The sequence below is a fragment of the Cucurbita maxima genome, unplaced genomic scaffold (assembly GCF_002738345.1).
Source record: "Cucurbita maxima cultivar Rimu unplaced genomic scaffold, Cmax_1.0 Cma_Scf00068, whole genome shotgun sequence".
Taxonomy (NCBI): domain Eukaryota; kingdom Viridiplantae; phylum Streptophyta; class Magnoliopsida; order Cucurbitales; family Cucurbitaceae; genus Cucurbita; species Cucurbita maxima.
In genome coordinates, this window is record NW_019272084.1 from 547,334 (window position 1) to 567,116 (window position 19,783).

A 19,783-nucleotide genomic window follows, 5' to 3' on the forward strand; every position below is an offset into this window, starting at 1 on the left:
GAAGACATAGATATCCATGGATCTGTATTTGTAGGTATTTACGAGGACTTGTGATGTCGTGACAGTGGAAGAAAAAGCAAGCAGAAGGCTATGTCATTCGAAATTCGAACGGAAGAACGACGTCGGAGAACATTCGCGTGATTATCGGGTGAAGAAGGGAGTCCATCGGATCTGAATCTGGGTCAAACACCCACCCTAGTAGCCCTTGCATCTAGCGACGACCGTCTACAGATTAAGCCCAATCGACCTACAACAACCCGCAACTCAAGCCCATTAGCTCCCCCTACCAACATGTGTCCTGTCCTCAATCATCAGGCTCCATTGACATTTTTTAATGTTAGTGAATGAAATTGTTCTATGATATGTTTTAAATGAATATTTCTGCTCAAGAGATTACATAAATGTATAATAGCAACTTTAGGGTGGCAATGTTTTTTTTTTTTTTTTTTTTTTTTTTTTTTTTTTTTTTTTTTANTATAAATTTATTGCGTCACATATATATATATTTTTTTTTCTTTGGTATGGTCGAAGGCGGAGATTACCGAAGCCCAACGGATAAATCCAATGGGCCCAACACCCTCTGAATCGGGCCCAATTCGTTTAATGCCCAAAAAAAGTTAGAACCTGACGACATTGGGTGTAATTATAAAAAAAAAACAAATCGGAAGCCTTTCTCTTATCAGAGCCAGGTTTCGATCCTGGGACCTGTGGGTTATGGGCCCACCACGCTTCCGCTGCGCCACTCTGATTTATTGTACATCCTATGTTAAAAATTACATACATTAAATATATTGTTTGGTTCTTCCGGTATGTGTGATACTATTGGCAAGGATGGTAAGCTTAATTTTTAAAAATAAAAAATAAACTGTCGAGCCTCACCATGTTTCGGTGGTTGATTGATGGACCCAAGTCAAACAACACACGTTCTAGCAGCATGCGGATCCCTCGAGTTTTCACTCAGTTCAAGTTGTCCTATTCGGGCACAATTCACAGATCAAGCGAGCGTGGATAGACAAGTTCGGGTTAATTTCTTTGAGACACCAAGGTATTTTTCTTAGAATTTTTAGTAACTATATGCAAAGTTATTCAAGTCCAATGTTGGCAAAAAAAAAAAAAATCAACTTTCTTACGGTTCTTCTAGGCTTTTCAAAACTCCTACCTCTGGCGCGGTTTGACTCTGGATTCCTTCACGAGAAATGTGTGAAAATACTTCAAGATCCACATACTAAAATTATATAGACTAATTCTGATATGAACCCCGATCAAGGAATTTTCATACCTCAAGATCTAATTAACTAGTTTTAAATATAGAAGTTAAAGTTATTGTAATCAACCTAGATTACCACCCTTAACTAACCATTTTAATAGGCATAGGTTAAGGCTGTATAGAGCCTTCACATCATATTTTGGAATTAAGAATAGAATTTCTATTTTTAGCTCTGTTCAGAGCTAAGTTTTTCTTTTCAAATTCTTGTGTTACCTCTTGTGTAGTGATTAGAATCATTAGAAAACGAGTTTTCTTTTCTTTTAATCTTGATCATCAAGGTAATCAGTTCCATACTTTCCCTTGAGTTGATTTCCATATCAAATTCCATAAAAAAAAACTTAAGAATTTTGTTGAAAACCCACGATCTAAAACCCAAAAACAACCTTTCTTTCTTCCTCGTTTCTTGACGAAATTGAAGAATAAAGTGCCAAGAATAAATCTCTTCCGCTTATTCAGAGTTTCATTTTTCATGTGTTTTGTTAAGGGCCTCTTGAGACCCCAAAAAAAAAATAATTATAATAGTATAAAAGGAAAAATGACCATTTTGCCCTTCGTTTGACTCGGACCCGCATTTATCTGATTTTTTTACTATTTTATTTTTATACTTTTTCTAGATTTTTTCTTATAGTTAGGAGCATTTTTTTTTTCTTTTCTACCATATCCTCAAATTCCACCTCTAAGACTCTCAATAAAATCCCAAGAGTTTATCTTAAATGAAGAAATCGAGAAAATTAATTCTCATTAGCGACACGGGCGGCATGTGTGGCCTAACAAACTTAAATTTTGTGTGAGTTTTGTTTGGTTGTCGAAGGCAACTCTTGCCTAAGGTCCAATAAAGCCATAAAGTCCTGTGAAAAATGTGATTGAGGCTTGAGTTCTCTTCAGACATGTCATGAGCGTGTCAAACTCATGACACTGTGTATGGTTAAAAAAGTATGATTGTAACATTGGGCGTTCGAGTAGGGCAAGTTTCAAATGATTTGGCTGTTGAGGCTAAACTTCAGACATAAGTTTGGATTTTGAGTCATGCTCGAGTCTAAGCTAGTTTCACAAAATTCTTCTTCGTATATTAGATCTGTGTAATACGTAAGGGGTTATTTTATAGATAGTGACATATCGACTACTCCAGTTCATGAAGAGTTCTTATAGCAATTGGAAACTAGGAGATGTTGGATGAGCGACTGATGTGGAGAGAAGATTATTAACCACGTCGTTTGAATGGAAAAGAACACTCTTTTTTTTTTTTTTTTGCAGTAGTTTATGGCTCCTCATCAATTGATTTTTCATAATCGAGCATCCCCTTATGACGTGGACAATACATCTTTTCCGAGATACTTATAATATTTTCCACAAATAAAAAATCTCAACTCAGATATTTCAAAAATAATAACGATTTAAATAAAGTCACTTTATCCGAGTGGTTAAGGCGTGTACCTGCTAAGTACATGGGGTTTCTCAAAATCAGAAGCCTTTCTCTTGTATCAAAGCCAGGTTTCAATCCTGGGACCTATGGGTTATGGGTCCACCACGCTTCAACTACGTCACTCTGTTTAATAAGTAGTATATTAATTAATATTTCTTTTCTAGTTTCTTTATGGAAGTTTCGGTTTAAGTTTCTGAAAATTGAAAATTTTGTTCCCTATCGTGAATCTCATTCTTTAAGATCTATTTGTACAGTTTTGTGATCAGAAAAGAATTACATCGGTCAAAGAATCAAAGGTTGAAAGTGGCTAGAACGTATAGAATCATTAGTTGACTTCTGATAAGCTTTCTAATTTTGAATTTAGAAACGTGACAAGAAATGTATATTAAAAAATATATATTCAAATCATATTTCAACATCATACGATATTCATTTCATCAATGCGAAACTCAATCAAATTTTAAATATATATTTTTATCAATATTTCTAATATTATTGAAGGTTTGAAATATAATAAAGATGTTTTTATCGATTAAAATATTTTTTATATATTTAAAAAATATAATATATTAAATATTAATTTGATTGCGTCAAATTAAATATATTTTAAATATAAAATATATTAAATATTATGTTTCAACCTTTTTTTTTTTTCTCTCTCGGAGTAAATTTGCTTAAACTTGAAGTCCTTCTTGCAGGACACAGATGGTGTTTAAGAAAGGATTCGTTGAGGTATAGTAGGGAAGGAGTTGTGAGAGATGAACGGAGAGATGAGATGAGTTGTAACTACCCTAAATTTCTACTTACATAGACGGCTACTATTGTCCTGACGGAATCGTTTAAGCTTCAACATAAAACATAAATTTCATCTTAAAACAATGTCATGGACTTACGTTCGAAAACATCTTTAAAATGACACAACAAAATACTAAATGAAATAAATAAATGTTAAAATTAAAAACACCTAATTCTAACCTAAGTCTAACAAAATAACTATAACTACCCTTTGTATGTGTCATGGTCTCGAATTCAATGATGTTATCAGCTATAGAGAGGTGTCTTGCTTTTACCTGAAATAGAAGTAGCACGTGGCTAGAGTATATTATGAAATATATAGCAAGTGACCCCACTTTTGGGGATTAGATGGAAGCACATACAATGATATCAGTCTATATTTTCTTAAGCGGATATTCTGTATGTGTTAATTGGATGTGTATTTACTATTCTACACACGGTCTGCACGTGTGAGTATCGACCCATAAGTCGATTTGCACACCTCCTAGGCCCCTTTCATGGTTGGATGAGCATTTTCTGGAGTTGTTGATGTCAGACACCCATTAGGCATAGCAACCATCGCAATATTATGATAAACATAATGATCGTTTTTCTGCCTCATAGTGTATGCTTCCGTACGTCCCAACATTTTCATTCACTATCATCTAAAACAACCCCCTTCCGTTATCCTTCACATCATATCATTATTATAACCTTTCATGCAAATTTCGGGGTTTTGCATCATGTCGACACATTTTGTCATATATCATTCATATTATGCATCATGTCATATCATATATATTATATATATCATCAACCTATCATATAACAACATGAACTATATCGCTAGACGTGTTACACCATAAAATTTATCATATTATCAATACATCAGATCATAACACGTGTTATAACATTCTTATATCATCTCATAGTCACATCGTATCACGGACGTATCATGGACTTATAGTCATATAGTTTTATATAGATATCATAGTCATATTCTTTCATAAACATATCATATTCATATCGTTTCATAAATATATAATATTCATATTGTTTCATATTATAATCATATCGTTTCATAAATATATTATAGTCATATCATTTCATAAACATACCATAGTCACATCATTTCATAAATCTATCCTAGCCATACCGTTTCATAAACATATCCTTGCCATATCGTTTCAGAAACATATCCTTGCCATATCGTTTCATAAACATATCATAGTCATATCATTTCATAAACATACCATAGTCATATCGTTTCCTTAACATATCACACATATCAAGAATACAACACTTGCGGAACAACGAGGCACGTGTCATCATACAAACATCAACTTTTATCCAAAATGATAGTAAGACCACTTACTTTGTTTACCTTAGCCAGCATTCTCCCAATTTCGAGTACATTTTAATTTCGTCCCTCGAAGTTGCCCAAAGTATCGCCGATAGTTGTTTCCTATTAGAACATCCATCTTGTTTCGTTAATAACTTAAATTTCCTTAGCTCAAATTAATTTAATTCAAAAAATTGGACCTTATACTGACCTTAATTGTCTTAAACAAGGTCAGTTTCTACTTCGAAAGGGTTGGAATGTGGAACTGGTGAAAAATATCATTTATCGAGCCGAGAAGCCAAAGTCTATGTCGTTGGAGCCACCAAAGTTGAGCCGAGCTGACTGAGCTGTGTGAGCCGAAGGAGTCATTAGATGCAGGCGCGACACGAGGTAAATAGAGAAGGCGACGTGTGTGCAGGTCACAATCAGGTCAAGGTGCAGGTCGTCAAATCTCTCTCTCGGGCGCCGATCACGTTTGTTGAGTGCAAGTTTGGGTCGTGTACGCCATCGAGCCACAAGTTATACTGCTATTGAGCCTAACTACTAGCTGTTGTAGGTGGGGTGAGGATTGTGCCCCGTTTTTGCTGGACCAATTCCTCAACTTGGCTGCAGGCGGAAACCTGACCCTGGATCTGACTCGATGGACTTCGTATTCCTTACTCGATTTCACGCGATCTTCGACGACATTTTCTCTCCTTCTAGAGCAGTTTTCCGATGTTCTACTCCATAGTCTTCATCTACTGTGACCTCTTGCTTGGCCTTTCCTTCCCATTACATAATCAGCCTTTGTATATGCCTATACACATAGATCAGTGGAGATATGGGTTACACGGATTCCCGAGGTCCAACAATGACAAGGAAATAAGTAAAGGTTCTTTGTGAAGGAGTAGTTTACCATGAGTATGTTCGGGGTCTTAGGTAGTTTATCATCCATCGTGTTTCGCTCATCGTAAAAAAAAAAAAAAAGAAACTTTTCTCCCACATTCCTTAAGTTAAGAAATAGGAAGTTTGCTTCTAATATCAAAGGGAGGTCCCTCAATTCATTTTAGCATCACTCTTAAACGGTTTAAAGCCAATCGGAGAATATACTTAAGGTTAAATTCGACTTGGGTCTGGTACGTTCGGACCATTTTCTCCTAGTTTAAATTATTTGGAAGCGATTAAGGTTAGTATGACTACCTTTTAGCTAGAAATTTTTTGAGTCAAGTTTAAAGTATGTTATGCATAATTAGACTTAACTAGTTTAAATTAATTTATGTCAAATTAGATTTAGGTGGTTTAAATTATTAAGAGTAAGTTTAAATTATTTTAGCAAAACTTTGTGAGTCAATTCCCATAGTAAAATTCTAATTTATGATGTTAGACTCCTTAAGCAAAATTAAATTTCAGAGAGCAGCATTAAGCTAGCATCAAAGGGTCGTTGTAGCTTCGGCCTAGGCCAACCAAGTAAATAGTTTTACTATCGGCTCAGTCGGAAGACTTGCCTTATATATGATGACATGTGCCCAGTGGCCCTTGCATGTGTTATTTACATTTTATCCTATATGATGAAGTTATATGATGTTATACGACGATGTTATAAGATGACGTTATATGATGATGAAGATGGTGTATGATAATATGATGACGTAAGTTGTATGATGATGAAATGGTTTAATATGACGTTGTTTCATATTAAGATGATGTGTGTCACGGTCATGCTCGTCCAGGGCGTGTTGCCCATGGCCGCATGCTCATGACAAGCCAAACCCTTGTCATGTCTTTTCATTCTAGTGTTTTTACTTTTGTAGTTCTAGGGCGTATGACGCCTTAAAAATATCATGTCTAGGCCTGCCAGACATGAAATGCCTCAAAATGTACTATAGGGGATATGACTAGTTGTCAACTTCTCCCTACCCAAGGTTATATATTGTAAGTCGTTATCTCTCTCTTGCTTGCTTATATGTCTCTTTCAAAAATCTATCTTTCTAAAATCTCTCTCTGCTCTCGTTTTCTAAAACCTTCTTTTAAAACTGAGGCTAGAGGCTCGATCATACGTTGCTTGGTCGTAGGCGACGCAAGAACAAATTGGCTTAGCTCACTTGTCGTTGGAAAGTGAGTGTNCAATCGATGACATCCAAGAAAGGATGGCCAGCATGAGCACTCGAATTGAAGTGACCATGAAAGCTGTGGAGAATGTCACGACTGGGCAAACTAATGCAGGATCCAACAAACTGAGATTCCCAGACCCTAGAGCCTTCAAAGGGAATCGGGACGCCAAGGAGTTGGAAAACTTCATCTTTGATGTCGAACAGTACTTCAAAGCCACAACGGCTTGTACCGACGAAGAAGGTGACCGTAGCCTCGATGTATCTCATAGACGACGCCAAACTTTGGTGGAGTATGAAGGTGCAAGACATCGAGGATGGATTGTGCACCATCGACTCGTGGGAAGACCTCAAGAAAGAGTTGAGGGACCAATTCCTCCCCGAAAACGCAGGACATATGGCGATGGAGAAACTAGTAGCCCTGAAACATACTAGAGGCATACGGGACTATGTCAGACAGTTCTCAACCCTAATGCTAGATATCAGGGGCACATCAAAGAAGGACAAGGTGTTCTTCTTTATAAATGGGTTACAGTCGTGGGCCAAAACAAAGCTACATGAAAACAATGTCCAAACCCTAGCTACCGCAATGGACTGCGCCAAGAGACTCCTAGACTAAGGGAACGAAGCGGGATCCCAAAGAAGAACGACACCGGCCCCAAACAATGGGGGCAAAACATACAAGCCACCAGGTCATCGAAATGGAAGCCCCAACAGACCGAACAAAGGTAGCGACAGACCAAGCGGATGGACGGATAGACCTCCTCATAACAACCAAGCAAGGACATCTAGAGGACCTTACCATCAAAGGAACCACCCGACGATGCCTCTACATTGCATACTGTGTAAAAGTCCCCACAAAGTATCATACTGTTTTCATCAGGCCTCTCTCACTGCGCTCCAAGTGTCCATTCAAGAGAGCAATGATGTAAGGGTCGAGACTATGTTAGCCAAGAAGGAAGATCAAGACAACCCTCGAATGGGCGCGCTCAAATTCTTGTCAGCCCTCCAACGGAAGGTCGAACCAAAGGAGATAATAGAGAAAGGGCTCATGTTCGTAGATGCGACAATAAATTCTCGACCGAGCAAGAGCACTCTAATAGATTTAGGAGCGACCCACAACTTCATCGCCGATCAAGAAGCCCATACTCACCATAGGAAAGAACCCTGGGAAAATGAAAGCTATCATCTCTGAGGCCTTGCCTATTGTGGGAGTTTCCAAAAGAGTCCTCTTCAAAATAGGGGATTGGACAGGAGAGTTAGACCTTATCGTAGTTCGCATGGATGACTTTGACATGGTACTTGGGATGGAGTTCCTCCTGGAACACAAAGTTATCCCAATGCCACTGGCGAAATGCTTGGTGATCACCGACCGTAACCCCACAATAATACCTGCAAGCATCAAACAACCAGGTAATCTTCGAATGATCTCGGCCATACAATTGAAAAAAGGACTCGCACGAGAGGAACCTACATTTTGGCCATACCATTAATGGAAGAAGCGACCATTGAAGAAACTGTCCCAAATGAAATCAAAGAGATACTAAACAACTATGCCGACATAATGCTAGAGAGCTTACCCCAAACATTACCACCTCGTCGAGGCATTGATCACGAAATCGAACTCCTCCCCGGGGTTAAGCCGCCAGCGAAGAACGCATACCGGATGGCTCCGCCCGAGCTAGCCGAATTGAAGAAACAACTGGATGAGTTGTTGACGGTGGGATTCATTCGCCCGACGAAGGCACCTTACGAAGCCCCCGTACTGTTCCAGAAGAAGAAGGATGGGACGTTGCATCTGTGCATAGACTATAGAACCTTAAACAAGGTGACGGTACGCAACAAATATCCACTGCCAATAATATCCGACTTGTTCGACCAACTTCACGGGACCAAATACTTCACAAAGTTGGACTTACGATCAGGGTATTACCAAGTACGTATTGCCGAGGGGGACGAGCCCAAGACGACGTGTGTAACAAGATATGGGGCCTTCGAATTCCTAGTAATGCCCTTTGGCTTGACAAACGCCCCAACTACTTTCTGCACGTTGATGAACCAAGTTTTCTACGAATACTTGGATCAGTTCGTCATAGTATACCTCGATGACATAGTTGTTTACAACACAACCCTAGAAGAACACAAAGTACACTTGAAGCTGGTGTTTGACAAGCTGCGGCAGAACCAACTGTATGTCAAGAAAGAAAAATGTGCCTTCGCACAAACATGCATCAACTTCCTTGGACATGTCGTCAAATGTGGACAGATTAGGTATGGATAGCGATAAGATAAAAGCTATCGAAGAATGGAAAGTTCCTACTTCCATATCCGATGTGCGGTCCTTCTTAGGATTAGCCAACTACTATATGGTCGTGGTCAAATAATTGTCAAATGGCCTTTGAAGATCTGAAAACAACCATGACGAGGGGTCCTGTCCTCGGGTTGGTAGATGTTACAAAGCCATTTGAAATAGAAACAGATGCTTCCGACTTTGCCCTAGGTGGGGTCCTTATTCAGGAAGATCACCCCATCGCTTACGAAAGTCGAAAGCTTAACGATGTCGAATGAAGATACACAGTCTCCGAGAAAGAAATGTTGGTTGTAGTCCATTGCCTACGAGTCTGGAGACAGTATCTCTTGGGATCGCAGTTTGTAGTGAAGACGGATAACAGCGCCATTTACCACTTCTTCAATCAACCAAAATTAACGGTAAAACAAGCCCGGTGGTAGGAGTCGTTGGCCGAATTCGACTTCAAGTTCGAGCACAAAGCAAGAAAGAGTAATCAAGCAGCCAACGCACTGAGTCGGAAGGGCGAACATGCGGCCCTGTGCATGTTAGCCCATATTACTCAAGTAAGATCGATGGATCGATGCGCGACATCATCAAAGAACATTTACATAAAAACCCATCGGCCAAAGCCGTCGTCGAACTAGCTAAAGCTGGGAAAACACGACAGCTTTGGGTTGAGGGAGACCTTCTGATGACAAAAGAAAACAAATTGTATGTACCAAGAATGGGAGAATTGAGGAAGAAGCTCATTCAGGAATGTCATGATACCTTATGGGTCGGACACCCTGGGTGGCAAAGAACATACGCCCTAATAAGAAAGGGGTACTTCTAGCCAAACATGCGAGACGATATCATGCAATACACCAAGACATGCCTCATCTGTCAACAGGACAAAGTCGAGAAAGCCAAAGTCTCAGGACTCTTGGAACCTCTGCCTGTGTCAACAAGACCCTGGGTAAGTGTGTCTCTGGACTTCATAACACACCTCCCAAAAGTCGGGGAATATGACGCCATCTTGGTTATCGTAGACCGATTCTCAAAATATGTGACGTTCGTCCCCACTCCCAAATTATGCTTGGCTGAACTCACAGCCCAACTATTTTTCAAACACATTGTAAAGTTATGGGGCATTCCGTCGAGCATCATCAGTGATAGGGATGGTAGATTCATTGGAACATTCTGGACTGAGTTATTCGCCTTCTTGGGAACAACCTTAAACATCTCCTCGAGTTATCACCCTCAAACCGATGGACAGACAGAACGGTTCAATTGCTTGCTCAAAGAATACTTACGTCACTTCGTCGACGCTTGCCAAAAGAACTGGATACAACTATTAGATGTCGACCAATTTTGCTTCAATTGTCAAATAAGCTCATCTATGGGAAAAAGTCTCTTCGAAATTGTAAGTGAATGACAACCGGCCTTACCCCATATTATTGATCATCCTTATGCAGGAAAAAGCCCTCAAGCTCAAAACTTCACAAGAGAATGGAAGCAGGCAACAGATATAGCCTGGGCATATTTAGAGAAGGCTTCCAGGCATATGAAAAAGTGGGCAGACAAGAAGCGTCGCCCCCTTCAATTCCGAACAGAAGATCAAGTTCTCATCAAGCTGAAACCAGAACAGATCAGATTTTGTAGCCGAAAGAACCAGAGACTAGTTCGAAAATATGAAGGCCTGGTTGAAGTCCTTAAAAAGATCGGGGCTACCTCCTACCGAGTTGCGCTACCTGCATGGATGAAAATCCACCCAGTAATTCATGTGAGCAACTTGAAGCCCTACCACCTTGACCCCGACGACGACCAACGAAATTCAATCACAAGACCGAGCATCGGTCTGAAACAAAAAGAAACCAAAGAAGTAGAGGAGATCCTAGCCGACAGGGTTAGAAAGATAGGAAGACCTGTACGGACGATTCGTGAATTCCTTGTCAAATGGAAGAATCTCCCTATAGAGGAAACCAGCTGGAAATGCGCCGAAGATCTGAACTCCGCCGCCACCCACATCGCAAGGTTTGAAAGTAGTCAGACGCGTATATTATGATGATGATCATCATCATCATGCCTCGCATGACACTCAGAGGTCTGCTGTCCTTCAGACGTCGTTACAGACAGCTAGCTCGACTATGATGGATCCAGGGGGTGTGAACCTCTTAGGAATCTACTCTCGCACGTGTGGATCGTGTATAGGGAAGTACTGTACATCTAATTTTGTCTGGACTGGAGTTCACCCCTATGATGGTTTTAAAGATATGTCCCTAGATCATGAGTTGCATGTGTTTGCACTCTCTCACCCCAATAGTGGGTCACTTACTAAGTATTTCTTAAAATACTCAAACTGTATGCTACTTTTATTTCAGGTAAGGCAAAGGCATGACAGGTGTATAAAATAGTAGTATTTTATTTTCTTAGACTTAGGATAGTATAGAGCATTTATACTTTTTAATTGTTTTATTTATTATTTTTTTTATGTTGTTTTAAAATGTTTTCGAACACATAAGTCCATGGGAGTGTTTTAAGATGAAGTTTGTGTTATATGTTTAAGTTTCAAATTATTATTTCCGCACAAATAAGTATGTTATGTATACAATATCGACTTTAGATTATCATAAATCTAGGGTCGTTATAGCGAGGGGTGTCGAAGATGTAGCTTCGTGGTTGCATGGAGCGTGTTCCTATGGAGTTGCCCAAAAATTCCGACCGACTCGCCAGAATTCTCGGGATTTCTGGTGAGTTTTTTTCTTCTTTTTTGTATCGTTACAACAGTTATCCTTTATTATTATTATTATTATTAGTTAATTTATTTTCTTTATTTTTATATTAATTTTTTTTTAAAGGATGGTTTCATTTACATAATTTTCAACATAAATATATAAAATTGATTAATTAAACTTTTTAATTAATTAATTTTCTTTCATTTATTGCACGTCACTCCATTATCGACCTAGAGTTGCAGTCTTATACAGTAGATGACAAGTTTAATCATAGACATAATCATTATAGGCAAGTTGACCATTCACGAGTTGTTTGTAATTATAGCTGTGTCATCTTTCATCTTAAGCACCATTGAACTTCCAACGAATAATTAAATCCATATCGAGCTAGTGAGATGGTGGTGCCCCATTGTTCATGTACCAAATTAGCTTTTAAAGGATCTACTCATCGTCAAGGTTAGCTTCTCATTTCTTTATTTGGTCGAGCCTCTAAAATGGTAAACATATTAAATTGTCTACGAAAGTCATTATCATCCATGTTAAGTGCAACCTTCACAGACAAGAGTTTAGAAGTCAATTTACGAATTTATAAATAGAGATTAAATTTTTAGTGATCTAGTCTTGTATAAACTCATTATATAAAATACCCCTACTCGCATGTCTACACATGAACTATTTGAATCAAACCATTCGTAATAATTGCAATGTGGGTTGTATCAATAATGTTACTAAGATAATGCACTCTGCGTTATCCATATACTATAGACCCTTCGGATTATTACATAAACATTATCATCTCATATTACAACCACTTACTATTTCAAGATTACATCGTAGACTAGTCTACAAGATCTCTAACCTAGAGTTCTGATACCAACTATAACGATCTTAAATTTCAGCTACCTAAGGTCGTTACTGTCATCTTAATCTAAGTTCATATGTGGAATATAACTCTTAAAAAATTATCGTTAAAATCATAACTTTAGAATAAACATAACTTCATCATTGAAAACACTGTCATAGTCTTACATGTTCAAAACATAATTCAGAAATGAAATTAAAAACGATAATGAAGTTAATTGAAAACATGAAATGCATAACAACTTATTCTATCCTATGTCTAGGAAATTAAATATGCTACTAGCCTATGCATGTGTCATGGTCTCTGATTTGCGATGTCGTCATCAACCATACAGGAGTGCTTTGCCTTTGCCTGAAAAATGATGTAGTACATGGCCTGAGTATGTCAACTATAGGGGCCATGTAAAGATGTAAACACATGCAATAATGCTCTAGGGACCTATCATTACAACATCGTAAGGGTGGCCTCCAGTCCAAACTGAATTGGATGTGCAGTACTTCCCTACACACGACCCACACGTGCGAGCATGAATCCCTAGGCAGTTCGTACCCCCGTGGAACGAACTAATCTATGCACAGACTCAACGTCCCATCCTTCTTTTTTTGAAATAGTACGGGGGCTCCGTAAGGTGCTTTTGCCTGGCCAATGAATTCTGCCGTCAACAATTCATCTAGTTGTTTCCTCAATTCGGCTAGCTCAGGGGGAGCCATCCAATATGCGTTCTTCGTTGGGGGTTTAACCTCGGGAAGAAGTTCAATTTCGTGATCAATGCCTCAACGTGGTGGCAATGTTTGTGGCAGGCTCTCTGGCATTATGTCAGCGTAACTGTCTAGTACCTCCTTGATTTCGACTGGGATAGTTTCCTCAGTAGTCACTTCTTCCATTAGTGGTACAGTCATAGATGTAGGTTCCTCTTGTGCGAGCCCTCTTTTCAATTGTATGGCTGAGATCATTCTAAGATTACCTGGCTGCTTGATGCTTGATGCTTGCAGGTATTACTGTGAGATTGCGATCGGTGATCACCAAGCATTTCGCCAGTGGCATTGGGATAACGTTGTGTTCTAGGAGGAACTCCATCCCAAGTACCACGTAAAAGTCGTCCATGCAAACTACGACATGGTCCAACTCTCCTGTCCAAGTCCCTAATTTGAAGGGGACTCTTTTGGAAACTCCCACGATAGGTAAGACCTCAGAGTTGACAGCTTTCATTTTTCCAAGGTCCTTTCCTATGGTGAGTCCAAATCTTCGGGCTTCTTGATCGGCGATAAATTTGTGAGTCGCTCCTCAGTCTATCAAAGTGCTCTTGCTCGGTCGAGAGTTTATTGTCGCATCTACGAACATGAGCCCTCTCTACTATCTTCTTCGGTTTGACCTTTTGTTGAAGGGCTGACCGGAATTTGAGCGCGCCCATTCGGGGGTTGTCTTGATCTTCCTTCTTGTCTAGCATAATCTCGACTCTTGTGTCGTTGCTCTCTTGGATTAACACTTGGAGTGCAGTGAGAGAGGCTCGATGAGGACAGTAGGACACTTTGTGGGGGACTTTACACAATATGCATTGTAAAGGTGTTGTCGGGTGGTTCCTTTGAGGGTAGGGTCCTCGAGATGTCCCCGTTTGGTTTTTCTAAGGAGGTCTATCTGTCCACCCGCTTGGTCTGTCTAACCTCCGTTTGGCCTGTTGGGACTTCCGTTTCGGTGACCTAGCGGCTTATATGTTTTGCCCTCAGTTTTTGGGGCCTGTGTTGTTTTTCTTTGGTAACTCGCCTCGTTTCCATAGTTTAGGAGTCTCTCGGCGCTGACAATTGCGGTAGCTAGGTCTTGGACCTTTTTCTCGTGTATTTTTATTTTGACAATTGCGGTAGCTAGGTCTTGGACCTTGTCCTTCTCTGATGTGCCCCTAATATCTAGCATCAGGGTCGAAAATTGTCTGACATAGTCCCTTATGCTTCCAGTTTGCTTTAGGGCTATTAGTTTTTCCATTGCTAGATGGTCTACGTTTTCATGGAGGAATTGGTCCCTCAACTCTCTCTTGAGGTCTTCCCACAAGTCTATGGTGTACAATCCATTCTCGATGTCTTGTACCTTCAAGCGCCACCAAAGTTTGGCGTCGTCTATGACATATATCAAGGCTACTGTCACCTTCATGTCATCGGTATAAGCTGGTGTGGCTTGAAGTACAGTTCTGCATCAAAGATGAAGTTCTCCAACTCTTTGGCATCCCGGTTCCCTTTGAAAGGTCTAGGTTCAGAAAACTTTAGTTTGTTGGATCCTATATTAGTTTGCCCAGCCAAGACGTTCTCCACGGCTTTCATGGTCACCTCGATTCGGGTGTTCATGGCGGACATCTTTTCTTGCATGTCATCGATCGTTGTTCTGAATTCGTCAGCTAATCCATTGAACAAACTCATCATTGTAGTTTGTAGCACGTCAAACTCTTCGCCACGTCCCTCCTTGTGTGCGACAGAGCTATCGGGGCTACCAAACGGTCTTGGGCTGCTCGTAGAAGCAACCTTTTCTTCGAGTGAGGTCACTTGAAACATCAGTTCTGCGATTGGAAACCCATCCAGGCGGTTACCCATTGCGTCGATTTCTACGACTTTTCCACTCAATTCCTTCACCCGTGCTTCCAGGAAGCGGATGGTGTCAGGGACTTCTTTGAGGAACAACATTTCCCCCTCTATTAAAGTAAGTCGGTCGGCTTGTGCTTTAGGTGTCGACTTTGTCATCGACATGTTCTTGATCTTTGCTATTTCACGGAGCTTACAAAGCTCTGATACCACTTGTCACAATCGCACTTTTAATGGAAGCGGACTTGCGATTCTGCAACACTCATTTTCCAACGACAAGTGAGCTAAGCCAATTCGTTCTTACGTCGCCTATGGCCAAGCGACGTATGCTCGAGCCTTTGGCCTCGATTTTAAGAGAAGGTTTTAGAAAGCGGGGGCAAAGAGAGATTTTTGAAAGAGACGTTATATAAGCAAGCAAGAGAGAAATAACAATGGCTTACAGTATATAACCTTGGGTAAGGAGAAATTGACAACTAGTTGTATCCCCCAATAGTACATTCTGAGGCATTTCATGTCTGACAGGCTTAGACATGATATTTCTGAAACGTCATACTTCCTAGAAATATAAAAGTAAAACACTAGAATAAGAAAAGACATAAAAGGTTGGACTTGTCATGGACATGCAGCCATGGGCAACATGCCTTGGACGAGCATGATCGTGACACCTGTGACACACCGGAACCTTTTGGCTTGTACTACTTTATTGCTTTCTTTATTGCTTTCTTTTACCACTTTCATGTTATATTATTTCTTTCTTGTTTTCTTTAAGAGTATGACGTTTCGGCGATGTCATGACTATGCCTGGTAGACATGAAATGCCTCAAAATGTACTATAGAATGTATCGAATGTAAAACCTAGAAACAAAAATAACAAAGAATGGTGGTTTCGAGTGAGGAGACAGCTCGACAGGCTCTGCTGGCCTGATTGAAGAGCGAGTCCATAGACTAGATAGCTCCCAAAAAGCAATGTTTCAAATGGTCACCGAACTATCTAAAGATGTGAAGGCAGCCTTCGACGTAGTCAGGGTAGAAATGGCGGACATAAGTGCTAGAGTAAACGTTGTCGTAAGGGCAGTGGAGAACCAAACCCCTACCCGGGGGACAACGCGACCCAACAGGGTTAAACTTCCTGAACCCAAGCCCTTCTCCAGGGCTCGGGATGTCAAGGCCTTAGAGAACTACATCTTTGACCTTGAGTAGTACTTTAAAGCAACGGACACTGAGACATAGGAAAAAAAGATTACTGTGGCCACCATGCATCTAGCTGAAGATGCGAATTGTGGTGGCGGTTGAAGTATGTGGACATCCAAGAGGGCCGATGCACAATAGACACTTGGGAAAGACTAAAACAGGAGCTTTGGTCTAAATTCTTCCCAAAAAATGTTGAGATCATGGCCAAAAAGAAATTACGTGACCTTAAACACACGAGTAGCATTTGAGAATAGGTCAAATAGTTCTCGTTACTCATGTTAAACATTCGGCAGATGTCTAAGCTAGATAAGATCTTCTAGTTCAAAGAAGGACTGAAGCCATGAGCGAAGTCTAAACTATATGAACATGACATAGAAGATCTCTCCACGGCCTATGCTATGGCCAAGCGACTATTCAAATTGAACAACGAACAGTCCCAAGAGACAAGGCGAAACTAAGCCTCCTCAAGTGGAGGTAATAACAACCACACCTCTAATCCCTTCATAATGGGAGGAGGAGACAAACTGAGGATCGGAGGAGTTGAGACAAGACAACCCTAACAAGGGACTGGCGTCTTAGGCAAAGGGCCTCACAATCAATCGATCACCTCTTTGTTGTTTCCTATGTAAAGGGAACCATAGGGTGTAGGAATGTCCAAAGAGGGCGTCACTACAAGCGATTCAAGCCACATTAGACACAGACGCGGTTGAATCCAAGGGCAAAGAAGTCGAGAAAGTGCTGAACTAGAAACACCCTAGATGGGAGCCCTGAAGTTCCTATCCGCACTTCAAAAGAAGACAAGGGAACAAAGAGAGCTGATTGAAAAAGATCTCATGTATGTGGAAGCGTGGGTGAATTACAAGTTGGCCAAGAATACGATGGTCGATTCAGGAGCCACCCACAACTTCATGACCGAGACGAAAGCAAATCGGTTGAACATCAAATGGCATCGAGACTGAGGAAAGATGAAGGCCGTCAACTCTGTGGCCTTGCCAATTCTTGGAATAGCGAGGAAGACGACACTTAAGTTGGTTGGGAACATGGAGTAGCTTAATAGACTTTGTAATCGTCAAAATGGATGACTTTGATGTGGTACTCAGGATGGAATTCCTTTTGGAACATAAGGTGATCCCCGTACCCTTGGCCAATTGCCTAATCATAACAGGGTCAACTCCAACTGTTGTTTAGACAAGAATCAAACAGTTCGATGGAATCAAGATGATTTCGGCTCTCCAACTTAAACGTGTTCTTACACGTAATGAACCAACATTTATAGCCATTCCAATGGTGGAAACTGAAAGAACGGTTGACATTGTTCCTTTAGAAATATAGCGTGTACTAGAAGAGTACTATAAAGTAATGCTAGAGAGTCTACCAAAAACCTTACCACCTCGTCGAGGCATCGACCACGAGATTGAACTGATACTGGGGACGAAACCCCCGGTAAAGAATGCTTATAGAATGGCTCCACCCGAGTTAGCAGAGATACGAAAGTATCTGAATGAACTACTCACTACCGGATTCATTAGACCTGCGAAAGCCCCCTACCGAGTGTTGAAAATAAACTTAAATGAGAGAGGAAAAAAAAAAAAAGAAGTGTAAACTTAAATGAGAGAGAGAAAAAGGGGTTATTATTAATTTTGGTTTTTTAAATTCATTCAGAGCCAAATGTACTTTAGGAAGGGAGAGATTATGGGTGCATTAGTAAAACTTATAAATAGGCCTTATTTCTAATTTTAATAGGAGAACTTATAAATAGGCCTTATTTCTAATTTTAACAGGAGAACAAGTAGAGCTAGAATCATGGAACAACTGTAATAGAACAAGTAGAGCAAGAATCATGGAGCAATAAGAAAAAAAAAAAAGCAGTGCAGAAAATGTAATAGAAAAAGACTTTTGAGAATTCTTTGTCTCCATGTCTCTCCCCTCTCGACACTCCCTTCAAAGTTTTCGTGAGAGTTATCTAAACGAGTTAGTTTCAGAGCGAGCGTTCATTTTCTACAAGTTAGTATCGGAGCAGCTTTTAATTTCTACTAGTTGGTATGAGAGAAAATTTATTTTCTACACGGAGCCCTAATGTTATTTTAGAAGAAGAAGGATGGGAGTCTTCGCTTAGAATGGACTATCGTGCCCTAAACAAAATCACTGTCATGAATAAATACCCTCTCTTCATCATTACCGACTTGTTCGATCGACTACATGATGCAAAGTATTTCTTGAAACTCAACCTAAGGTTAGGGTATTATCAAGTTAGGATTGTTGAGGGAGATGTGCCCAAAACGACTTGCGTCACTAGATATGGGGCCTTTGAATTTCTAGTGATGCCTTTTGGGTTAACTAATGCCTTGGCCACATTCTGCATCTTGATGAACCAAGTCTTCCACGAGTATCTCAATAAGTTCGTGGTAGTCTATTTTGATGACATAGTGGTCTACAACTCCACCGTGGAAGAGCATGAACACCACCTACGGTTAGTTTTCGAAAAGCTGAGAGAACACCAACTATATGTGAAGAGAGAAAAAATGCGCGTTTAAACAACAACGATTCAACTTCCTTGGACACATAATAGAAGCAGGCAAGGTAGGTATGGAAGAGGAGAAAGTCAAAGTCATCAAGAAGTGGAAGACCCCCTCCTTAGTGACAAAAGTGCGCTCTTTCCTTGGGTTGGCAAATTACTATTGGCGATTCGTGGAAGGATTCTCAAAGCGTGCAGAGCCCTTGACCGAACTACTAAAGAAGGAAAATAAGTGGAGATGGACTTCAAAGTGTCAAGAAGCCTTTGACGACCTTAAAACGCCATGATGGAAGGGCTAGTTTTAGGGATTGCCGATGTGACGAAACCTTTCGAAGTCGAGAAGGATGTCTCATACTTTGCTCTAGGGGTGTCCTACTATAGGAGGGACACCCCATTGCATACGAGAGCCAGAAGCTAAACAATGCAGAAAGAAGGTACGCAGCATTCAAGAAAGAAATGCTGGCAGTGGTCCACCGTTTACGATCTTGGAGACAATATGTAATGACCCAAAAATTTCTACTTAATTTAAGGTCGCTACTGTATACGTACCATAAACATTGAATGCGAAAGACTTCATTTAAATTCCATAAAACATAACCTTTATCTTAAAACACAGTTATGGACTTATGTGTTTCGAAAACATCTTTAAAACGACACAATAAAAGACTAAATAAAATGAATAAAAGTTTATGTTAAAAACATTTTATTCTAGCCTAAGTCTAAGAAAATAAATACCACTATCCTATGCATGTGC

At 40.0% G+C, this 19,783-nt stretch overlaps 1 non-coding gene across 1 annotated transcript; it reads right to left on the bottom strand.

Moving 5' to 3' along the window:
- Window positions 1–677: 677 nt before the first annotated feature.
- TRNAM-CAU lies at window positions 678–749 on the bottom strand. Its single transcript has one exon. It is a non-coding gene; the product is annotated as a tRNA-Met (tRNA).
- Between the last annotated feature and the right edge of the window lie 19,034 nt (window positions 750–19,783).